At 33.7% G+C, this 11,630-nt stretch overlaps 1 pseudogene; it reads left to right on the top strand.

The window, feature by feature from the left end:
• The first annotated feature begins 8,107 nt into the window (after positions 1 to 8,107).
• On the top strand, positions 8,108 to 9,549 carry LOC144341773 (uncharacterized; annotated as a pseudogene).
• The last annotated feature ends 2,081 nt before the right edge of the window (positions 9,550 to 11,630 follow it).

Here is an 11,630-nt window from a genome sequence, read left to right as displayed (position 1 = left end):
TTGTACTCAAAACCATCTCCGTGTACCTGTAGTGAAGAGTGTAACACTATTGTCTTCATTCAACCGGCAGCGCGTGACACAAGAATTCTGTGAACACCCGTTTTCACTAACTACAATTATAATTCTATGATTATTTAATCGCAGACCACAGGTTCATACTAATTTTACCGAAAGAAAAAACAATTTTCACATTAAATTATCATGCTGTCACGTTTCCTGTGCAGTGTGTGAAGAGCAAACATCGATTCTATGCAAACGACTGAACGAACTTTTTGACATCAACACTTAAATGAATAATAAACAAAAAGCGTTGGAAATAGTAGTTAAAGCTACTTTTATTTGTGATCTTCGCAATGTAATCCGCGTACACTGGTCGACTGCAATGTTGAGTACCGGGCGGTGTGCGCCGGTTGACACCTGGGCTAGATTGCGTTGACACCTATTTGCTACCATTATTTTTATATTTGAATCACCCCTGAAGTAAAAGCCTCAACAGCATCATTTCATAACCATGGTAAATATTTTATTTTAATGTGATAAACACATTTGAACGTATGTTATTATATTATCAGCAAACGAATCCAGCCATTGAGCAAACCGGCAAATGATTCCACCCCTCGCATACACCAGTGTTCCTGGCTTTTGTATTACTCCTCGCATAGGGCTTTTTTGCCGGGCTACTAGCAAATGATACATTTTACTACTCGCATATGCCATTTTTACCACTAGCATATGGCATATTTTGCTATTTGCGACTCGCAACTTGGTACTCGCATATGGCAATTTTTCTAGGTCGTACATACAATGTACCTGCTTTTATGTAGCCTCAATTTTTACATAATACAATATTTTCATTATTTTCAGATTGAGACCATTTTTCAGTTCATCAGTGATGGCCATGCTATGCTGCATTTCTTAGAATTATTGGACGTGTGTTTTGTTTTAATAGCTTTCATTGCTAACATTACATGGTATATACCTGTCGTAACTGAGTCTGAAATCAATCAAGGTGCTTGTGTAGTAACATCATGTCTAGCAGTGGCTCTTAGACTTGGATTGAACTCAGCACAGGTTAGTATTATTAGTAGGTGTACCATTAATGTATACCAAAATCCCATAGATAGACTGTTATGGTATAGTGTAGTATAGTATCGTATATTTTATTTGACACAAACAAATGCATGGAAAATACATAATCTATGGCCAATATACATTACTTTATAAACACACAAACAAATAACAAATAAACAAACACTGTAAAAATATAAAATAAATGTTAGAAAAAAAATGTTAAATATTAAAAGTTTAATTTTTATTTTCTGTTAAAATATCATTGATGAATTTTCCCAGGCTGTTGGTAATGAAACCATCATTTGAACTTAAAATTTGTTTGAACATGTTTTGTTCTGATAATGTTAGTAGACTATCATTATACAATGACCAAGTATTAATAAATTGTGTACGACTAGTTATTAACCTTTGGTTCTTACAAACCAATAATGCATGTATTTCATCACCAATAGCCTTGTCTTCACACAAATTACAAATTCTTTCCTCTGAAGGCATGCCTTTGTATCTTAACCTTTCAATTGGCAGTGTATGAGCAGAGATTCTAAATTTGGTTGTACTTGTTCTATGACTAATATTTTTTACAAGTTGTAGATATGGCTCAAATTAATATTTTGATTTAAATATCTTGTAAATGCGTAATTTATTATTTTCTGTTTTTTGGAGGGCTGGCAACCACTTGTTATCAATATAGGTTTTCTGTAATTTCATTTTTGTTTGTATACTATTGAATTCTGCATTATCATTTACATTTGTTATTTTGTGTAATTTGTTCACAAATGCTGTCCAGGTGTTGCCATTTAGTTTGCTTTCTGACTTGAATGCACATTGAACCAATGGGCTGCATTCTGAATTTAATATTCTTCTTTGGTATTTTAGCATTTGTGTACATATATCAGTGATGATTGGGTAGCTTCCAAGCTCTGCTCTAGAAGCAATGTTACTGGACCTTTTATGTACACCGCGTGTTTGCTTGCAAAATTTGATGTGCAGTTGTTCAAATTGTAATTTGTCATTGTATAATTTTTGAATGAATGAATCATTTGCAATAATGTTACAATTTTTTTATTTAAATAATTTAAAGTTAAAAGCTGCCCATACTTCTGATCCATACAATATGATTGGCAGAACTGTACTTCTGAATAGTTGTATGGCATTCTTTGGTGAAATGATAATAATTGTGCAAGTTTAGTGTCTGTCTTAGTGCACCTCGCTGTGCTTTCATCACTAAGTTATCTATTGTTAGTTTAAAGTTTCCACTGCTATGAAAGATAAATCCTAGGTATGTATAAGTGGAAACTATCTGTATTTGCCTATTACCTAAATAAAAATTAAAATTATGACCCATGATTCTACCCTTTTTATTAAATATTATGATTTTAGTTTTATTGATATTTCCCTGTAATTTCCACTTTTCACAATAACTGTTTAATTTGTTAATACTATTTTGGAGTCCTGTCTCTGAATCTGATAATATTACAATATCGTCTGCAAAAAGCAGAGAGTTAAAACATGTATTTTCCAAACTAACAGGATTTGAATATATATTATCAGACAAGTCATTTATAAATATGTTAAACAGTAGTGGGCTTAAATTACACCCCTGTTTAACCCCACTAGCTGATACAAATGGTTTAGTGTAACCATTATTTGTTTTGATAGCATAACTGGTATTACAGTACATTGACCTTATTAGTTGGAAGAATTTCCCAGTAATACCTGCTTTCACCAGTTTATAAAGCATCCCATCGCGCCAAACACTATTAAAAGCTTTACGTAAGTCAACAAAACAGGCAAACAAATATGGAGTTTTACCTGCTTTATTGATATATTTATTTATTAGGGATTTTAGGATGAAAATGCTATCAGTTGTTCTATGATCCTTTCGTAAACCAAACTGTTTTTTGAAAATAATTTTGCTTATCAAGATAATTTTGCAGCCTATTATTTAGAATAATATTTAATAATTTTGATACACAGTTTGAAAGAGCAATTCCTCTATAATTACTAACATGTGTAATTTCACCAGATTTATGTAATGGTATTAAGTAACTGGTGTTGCAGTGGGATGGGAAATTCCCATTTGATAGTATTTGATTGAACAATTTCTTTATGCATAATTGCAGTTTTGGGGTTGAACATTTAAACATTTCATTAATGATTGAGTCTGGGCCAGGTGATTTACCTGTTTTTGTTTTTTTAATAGCCCAATTAATCTCTTGAATGCTAATTTCTTTATCGAGATCAGGGTTAATGGTTTGATTAACTTGGCATTCTTTAAGTACGGATTTTACCTCAGAATCAATTACAGAATTATTTGCAGTATCTATATTGTAAAGAGATGAAAAATAATTTGTCCATTCTGTAGATGAAATTGAAGGGGTTTGTTGATGATTTGTAGGATTATTAAAATCCTGAATTTGTTTAATAATTTTCCAAAAACTTGTAGGATTGTGATTTTCCAAATTTAGTAAATTTTGTAAGAGTTTTTCTTTGAACTTGTTCTTCTTCAGTTTAATAAGTTTTTTGTATTGCTTATTCAGTCTCATTCTCTCAGTTCTTAGGTTTCGATCAAAAGGAAATTTATTAATGTGTATCGTAATTCCATAGATAGGTATTTATTTGTGTACAATAGTACTTTTAGCATACTAAAATTGAACTGGTTGATAATATATGCAACTTACAAAACCATTCTCGGCACTCTTGTTTGACCAAAACTTGCCTCTCACGGTCGACGACATTGACCTTGGCCCCTGGAAGTCAGACAAAATTTTTCTTGTTTTTGTAGTTCTGTGATTGCTAGTTTTTGTATTTTCATTATTGTTGTGTTAAAATATTTGATATCTCGTACAACTTGCGTAGCGGTGTGTTTTTACAAAAAAATATTAACTGCACTGAGTTATTAAAACTTATGACAGGATAACTCTTTTCACTCATAAAAGGGCACACGATACACCATATCACTCGTGAAAATAACTTCCATACACAATGAAAGCCACAGGGAGGGTGTGGGGTTAACATTAAATTCAAGTTATTTTGTGAATTTCTTGCAGACAAAAAGAGCTGTTGTTTTATTTCGAAAGGTATTTCCTGTCATGTTTGATCTGATGGTATTGGTTGGTATTATTGTGTAAGTATCAAGACATCTCGTTGTCTACTTTCTTACATTTATTTAATATCTGCTTTAGTTACCATTTCCCAATAGCAAAGTACCCTAAAATCTGTATTAGAAGCCACATCCCCAATAGAAGCCACATCCCCAATAGAAGCCACATCCCCAATAGAAGCCACATCCCCAATAGAAGCCGCACCCATTCTTTTTGAACAATTGAGACCCAAAAATTCACCAGGTCGCATATGTGTAGATGCTTTAATAGAAGCCGCATCTCCTCTGTTGCATTGTACCATTTTAATAGAAGCCGCAGCTTTTAATACAGATTTTACAGTAGTTGTTGTTATATCCATGCGTTGTGAATCCCAACTTTAAATCCCATCCTGGTGCTGTCTTATACCCTGAGTGACACATACTTATTTAGAAGGTGATATTGGCCAAAATTAATTCATTTTGGTATGTTTGTTTGTACTTGACCTGATATTATTATTATTATTAACTTTTATTTCAAGACAAGCCCATATAAAAAGTTTTTTTTTGAAATATATAAGTATTATTAAATTACACAGTATGCACTAAATATTTGCCATATATATCACTAGATAATAAATTGATTAAAACAGAGTTCTTACTCAACAAAATACGTTGCAAAAAACATTTTCTAGGCTTAACCTGAAAATCATCCTCATGTAGTCTGGCGAAAGTCTCTGTGATACTATTATTAAAAGACCGAGAAACATTACATATAATTCTAAGAGCATTGTTATACGCAACACGAATACGATTAAAATCTGCCGCAGTGATATTTCAATCACAGGTAACTACAATACAAATTTGAACAATAACTATGAAAAAGCGTACACTTAACAGGAAGAAAACATTTACTAAATTTACGTAGTAAAAAATTGGCTCGAGCAGACAAATCACGTATTTGTTTTCTCATACAACCATAGACCATATGTTGGATACTGTGACAGCTGATAAAAAACAGACAATCATTACATCCCTTGAGAGCAATCTAAAATCAATGTTCAAAAATCATTTTAAAGAGACACTATATAATGATAACAAAGGTAAAAATTGCAAAAATAAATTAAGAACTTATAGAATGATAAAACATAATTTCGATTTTGAAAAATATCTGGAAGGTGTTAAAAACCCATCGCACAGATCTGCTTTAACTAAGCTAAGGATCAGTGCGCACACATTGCAGATTGAGGCAGGAAACAGTAGAAGAGAGAAAATGCCACTACTGTCAGGAAAAACAAATAGAAGATGAAAGCCATTTTCTATTAAAATGTTCTCTCTATGCTGATTTAAGAAACAAGTTCCTCCATACCACAAAGGTCATTACAACAATTGACAAATCTGATATTGAAAACGCTGTAGACATTCTAAAAACAAAAGATAAACAATCACTAATTCATTTGGCAAAATATATCTTTGAGTGCTTCAATTTAAGAAATAACACTCATAAACAAAAAATACCAGCTGCTTTATAATTTGTATAACTTATTAAGATACCTTTTCTGTTTTGTTTTTTCTAACCATTTCTTGTTCTCCGTTTTTATTTGATTTTATTATGTTTTCACTATGTCTTCATTTGTATTTTTCGTCTTGCCATTCTGTATGTATTTGAAACTTTATTGTATTTTAAAAATCCAGATCCTGAATAGGATATGATTTCAATAAAGGCATTACTTACTTACAAATACTGTCTTTTCCGTCCTGGGTAAAATGATATCCTAAATAACAATACTGACTAACAAATTTTAGTGGCTTGCCATTAAGATAAACATTGGGAACTCGTTTAATGCCACACTGGGATGGTAAATTACATACAGACAGATTTCCTAGAGTTATATAAAATATCAAATTTATTGGCGATGATATTTTCTCACACTTCTTTACAAGAAAATTCCAACCCTTAATAGAAGAAGAACCCCAAATAAGGTCGTCAGCATAAAACATATGGTTAATGAACATACTGTTAATTTTAAGTCCAACAGAAATATTCCCAAGCTCAACACTCAGATCATCAACATACAAGTTAAAAAGAAAGGGAGATACTATACCCCCCCTGTCTAACCCCATTAGAACAGTGAGTGTCCATCATTGGGTGATCATCGTTCGACCCCGTTCACCACACAAACCCAAACGAATGCCAGGACGCTGTCTTGTCTAAAGACACAACATGAGGTTATTGCTTAAATATACTATACTAAATGTGCATTTCACTGAAACTTGAAATGTTTGTTACTAATCAGATCATATTATTATTTGCATAGTTATATATTGTCTGTTATTGGATGGGAGATATTTTGGAACAAATCACCGGATCTATCCTATGACACCGATTACTACCAATATGGTTGTGGACTGGGATTTCAAACATTCTCGTAAGTATCACTTTATGAATATTACAAATTAATAATAATAAGTATTGTATGTAATTGTATTGACTTTCATTGAATCACAACAATGTATGAAATATGTTTTAAAATAACATATTCATGAATTTTCTTAAAGCCAGTTACATGTACATTTTTGCAAATTACACTCAGCATATATTCTGTGTTTTCTCATGTTCTGAAATATTGTGATAATTCTGTCCAATAGAACTTTGAGGAAAACATTAAAATTAAAAATATGTTTATAATCAAATGAATTATTCAACTCAGCTATATATATTGCAACAATGTGTAACACGCTGACAGCCATTATCACCAATAATACCCGTTAGCCCTCAGTGGCTGACTTGATTTTATTCAAAAACCAAGGAATACAATATTTATGCAGTGATTTTGTCAATTATTTTTCAGTTGTTCCTTATTGGTTGTATTCCAGCTAATGACAACCAGTAATTGGCATGAAATTATGAATGCGGTGAGTGTAACAATTATTTGTATTTCTTTGAAATTTCGAAAATGAAATTGTTTATCATAAGGTAGAGTTATAAAACAATGATTGTATATGATGCATGCTGGGAAGTTACTATGCTGTGTTCTACAGTCACAAATTGGTATTTACATGTGTCAGCATGCACACAAAATTAATCCATGGATGAATTGTAAAATGTGAGTGGTGGTACATATAAGACATCTCTGTTTAAAATAAGCATTTTTTGCGGGAGATCATAACAGAGCGTAATTGAATATATTATCTCCTAAGATTCGTAGTAATCATGTTATAATAAGCAAAGACAGCCTCCATAATTAAATTACTTAACGCACTTGTCTATATAACGACAGATGAAAGTGATGTTTACAAAATATTCACACATAGATGCAGTATATATCTTTATATATCTTTACCATTGCAAACATAAAGGTTATCAAGTCACTGTCACATGATTGCAACTGTTAACTGATTATAACTTTCTTCATCCTCATCTAGTTCATCGTTTTAAAAAGTTATACTTTTTATACAATATATAACAAATTGTATGGCCATATGGTCAGTGACAGTGCAATTTGGACAGAGTAAGATTTCCGATAGTTATACTACCCCTACGAGTAGATTAACGAGAAATAACGGCTATTTCCCGTTAATCTACGAGGAGGGGTATACTGCAAATTTGACGAGTATTGCACGGCTTATTTTAAATCCTGTGGTCATGGCGGATGTTTACAGCGCTATTGTGTAAATCGCAATTCTAAACCAAGTGTAGTCAACCGCAATTATCAGCCGTGCTCATTGGCTATAACAGATGTGTTGAAAAGCTCTAGCCAATCGGCATTTACTCAGCAGAGTTTGTTTTGTTTAACAATAGAATCCACCAACAGTGGACTTTATTGTATTACCCTAACTCAAACTGATTGGACGACGTAGAATTGCATAAAAAACATTCGATCACGTGAATTTGGTGCTTATTTGTGAGAACAGTGTAGCACGTTGTTGGGTGAACTCCGGAGATCCGCCAGAATCATGTCTGCTCAAGAATTTGCTGCTCCGGAAATTGACTGGGATTTGGAAAACTGGTTGTCCCAAATCGATGTGGACGACGCCGAGGACTTTAAACGAGCGATATTCAGAAAGAATTCTGTTTTTTGCCTCCAGTTGACAGCAAACAAGTCACCGAATACCAGCAGTCACGCATACCCAAGACAACTCGCAGCGCTACAAAATGGGGGGTCAAAACATGGAATGAATGGAAAAAGAAACGTAATGTTAAAGTTGGCCAACAGTATCCGCCAGACTCATTAAGACAAATGTTCTGTGCCATTTACCGCTATCTGCGCGATGATTGTAACCGCCCTGACCTAAATTTTATGGTCAAGGGCAACCACGACTTCTTAGGTTTCAGAAATACACTGGATGGTGTCATGAAGACACTCTCTCACTCTGGTATTGGTATCCGGAAAAAACAAGCCGAGCCACTTGTGCTAAATGATGAAGAAAAGCTATGGGCACACGTGTTTGGTACAAATACCGCATTAGGCATGAGTTATGCAACCTACTTTTACATGTGTAAAATATTTGGACTGCGTGCCGCTGATGAACATTCAACACTAACGGTAGACCAACTCACCATGCACAGCGACGATATGAGGGGAGTGCATGGTATTCCAGGAAAACCATCGAAAACTGACCAGGGAGGATTCTACCGCAAACCAGGGCAAAAATTAAAGAGTATTAAACACTACGCGCAACCAGAAAACTCACGCTGTGTTGTAAACTTGTTTCGGACATATCTGTCATATATCCCAAACAGCGGTCCATTCTATGGAAGACCACTGAAGTCAAAGAATGGCGAAATAAAGTTCTCTGCACAAAAGCTTGGTGTTCATACATTGCAAGGATACAGTAAGCAGATGACTGATCTCGCTGGGGTAAAAGGTTATCATACTGGGCATTCAGGAAAGGTACGTATTAGAATTTGCACTTTAGTAATGCAATGTTCGATTTCCCCGCTGACGAGAAACAGTCATAACTTTATGTCGAAAATAATCACTACTTGTTAACTCCATTTTTTCATGCAAACTGTTTGGTGGAATACCATTTAAATATTATATTCACTGGCACAATATGTCGGATTCATTTCACGCGATAAAGTTTTAATTCAAACGGCTTTGGTGTGTTTTAAAAAAGCTGAACGATTGAACGTACTATAACAATATATTATTAATAATTGCTATGAGGTGGACTGTTACAAGCTATTGTACTTTCATATTAATACATTGTATTTTATTTCAATTAAACATGTTACACAGGCAACCACGCTGTTCTGGCAAAATTTCGATGAGCAGCTAATAGCAGAAAGAACGGGTCACTCCAGTCTAGCAATTAGAAGCTACGAGCGACGAGCAGACGAAAGCGATGTCAGACGCATTGCAGCCACCCAAACCAAAAATGGCGAAAGAAGCTAAAACTCATGACATATCCCCCATCCCAACAGACGAAGACAAATCTAATACCACTGTCATAACCGATTAAGTGTCCGTGAATTTTGTAAAAGGAAATATGAAACTTGAAATACGTTTTTAAAATGTATCGTCATTGCGTATTTAAATAATTAAATGAAAATTCCACCTTGTTCTTTGTTTTCATTCAGTGGCCACCTGTTATGTTAATCAGCTTTCCACTCCTGTTGTGCTCATGAATATTTAAATTAACCCATTCATTATTAACAGTCCCGGCTTGTTAATCCATTGATAAAACAGTACCTTTAACAGGAATGCATAATTAATTAGGTTGAAACTGTCCGCTAACGAAAGTAAGAAACATAGTTAGAACAATAGGGACGAGACAAAAAGTAGTATAACTATGTTTATTTGTTTACTTTAATAAACAAACCATTCCAGTCTTTCTTGATGTAAATTTATTTTTAGCAATAGCCTTTTATTTATCTTGAAGTGTATCAAATTAATAATAAAATTACAACTTTTATTACATACCTATACAAGCATTAATGATAACAAATATTAATACAGAATTTTTTTCATAAAAATAATTGTTAAAACTATTGAACAAGACTTATAACATTAACAAAGAAACCTAACACAACAAAGTTAGTATGTGTAAGATTGATATGTGCACGTTGAGTATGTCACTCAGTAACATTACTAAATGTATTTTCTAGGCAATGCTATCCACAACAGCGTGGGCAAGTCTATATTTTGTTGTCTGTTATACAGTGTTGGAATTAATGATAATGAAGTAAGTGAAAATGTATTGATTGATTACATTATTATTATATTGGTATCAGATGATAATCATTGGATGACTATATCTCATTTTAATTTTGAATCATACAACATTACGTGTGTTAGAGGATGGTGACATAATTTTCATCTTTCTACACTTTTCTTCAAACTAATGATGCACAAATCAGACAATCTATTTGCATTTGATTTTGAGTTATGGCTATCCTGCAAAAAAAAATATTTTGTTTTTAGAAGCTATGGTAACTTAAAGGAGGAACACGAACAGTAGATTGTATTTTCTTATATCTGAGCTTTCTGAAAACATTTATTGTTATTGTCATAGTTATATGTGGAAAAAACACAAATTGCATTTATTTAACTATTGCCTTATTACTACCTTAGGCCACACCGACTAAATTTTATGGATGACATCCGCGCGCGCATTAGTTTTCGCCTGTTCTCCAAAAAAAAAAAAAAAAAAAAAATCTCCAACGACGAGTCTCCACTGACTGTCCAGAACTTGCCGACTCATATTGTCGCAAAGCGCCGGCTTGTCGTAAAACTCGTTTTGGACTACCTCAAAACATGCCAATTTTGTCGTAAATGATCTTCTGCACATGCGTATTGAGCTGCTGGGAATTCCAACATGGCGACCAAAATACGTGAGCATAAAAGTTCAGAGGAAAAACGGAGGGATTGTTGTAGACTGGTACGCAATTGACGTCGGCCAGGGAAATGTGACGTTTACACAGCTATACGAGAGATTGGTAGCGGCAAGCGAGTTTCGCCCAGACAACTTTAAGGACATATTGTCCAGAGTAGCTGTTCCGCGTTTCTTCTGCAATGATGAGAAAAATGGGAGAGGAGTGGAGGTGTATGGTGGCCTAAAAGTCAGTCAGGCGACAAGTCAGTTTGGTTGCTTTGTCCGCATTGAAGCCGACAAAACTGCAACGAAAGCAGAGGATGCTCCTTGGCCGAAATCCGCTTTTGAGATGAAGAAAAGTTTCTTATTATTTTTTTCTCCAATTTTCTGATTTGGATAATTTGCTTGCACACACAGTCAGTAATATTTTGATACATGTACATAATTTTCTGCATCCAAATTTTTATTGGTGTTTTTTTTTCAATACTTGTAATTTGTTACATAGTTGAAGTAGTTCTAGAGCATTTGTGTCTACACTTAGTCTATCTGAAGTGTCACTTTAAAAGCTGTAGTTTGAATGTCAAAAAAGTTAATTTCCAGGTTGCTGTTGACAAACTTATTGTTCATTTTTAATTCAATTTTTTTTTTCAATACAACACAG

This window comes from Saccoglossus kowalevskii, chromosome 2 (genome assembly GCF_978046115.1).
Source record: "Saccoglossus kowalevskii chromosome 2, keSacKowa6.1, whole genome shotgun sequence".
Lineage (NCBI taxonomy): Eukaryota > Metazoa > Hemichordata > Enteropneusta > Harrimaniidae > Saccoglossus > Saccoglossus kowalevskii.
The sequence above is the reverse complement of the archived record's forward strand: the minus strand, read 5'-3'. Positions and strand labels throughout refer to the sequence as shown.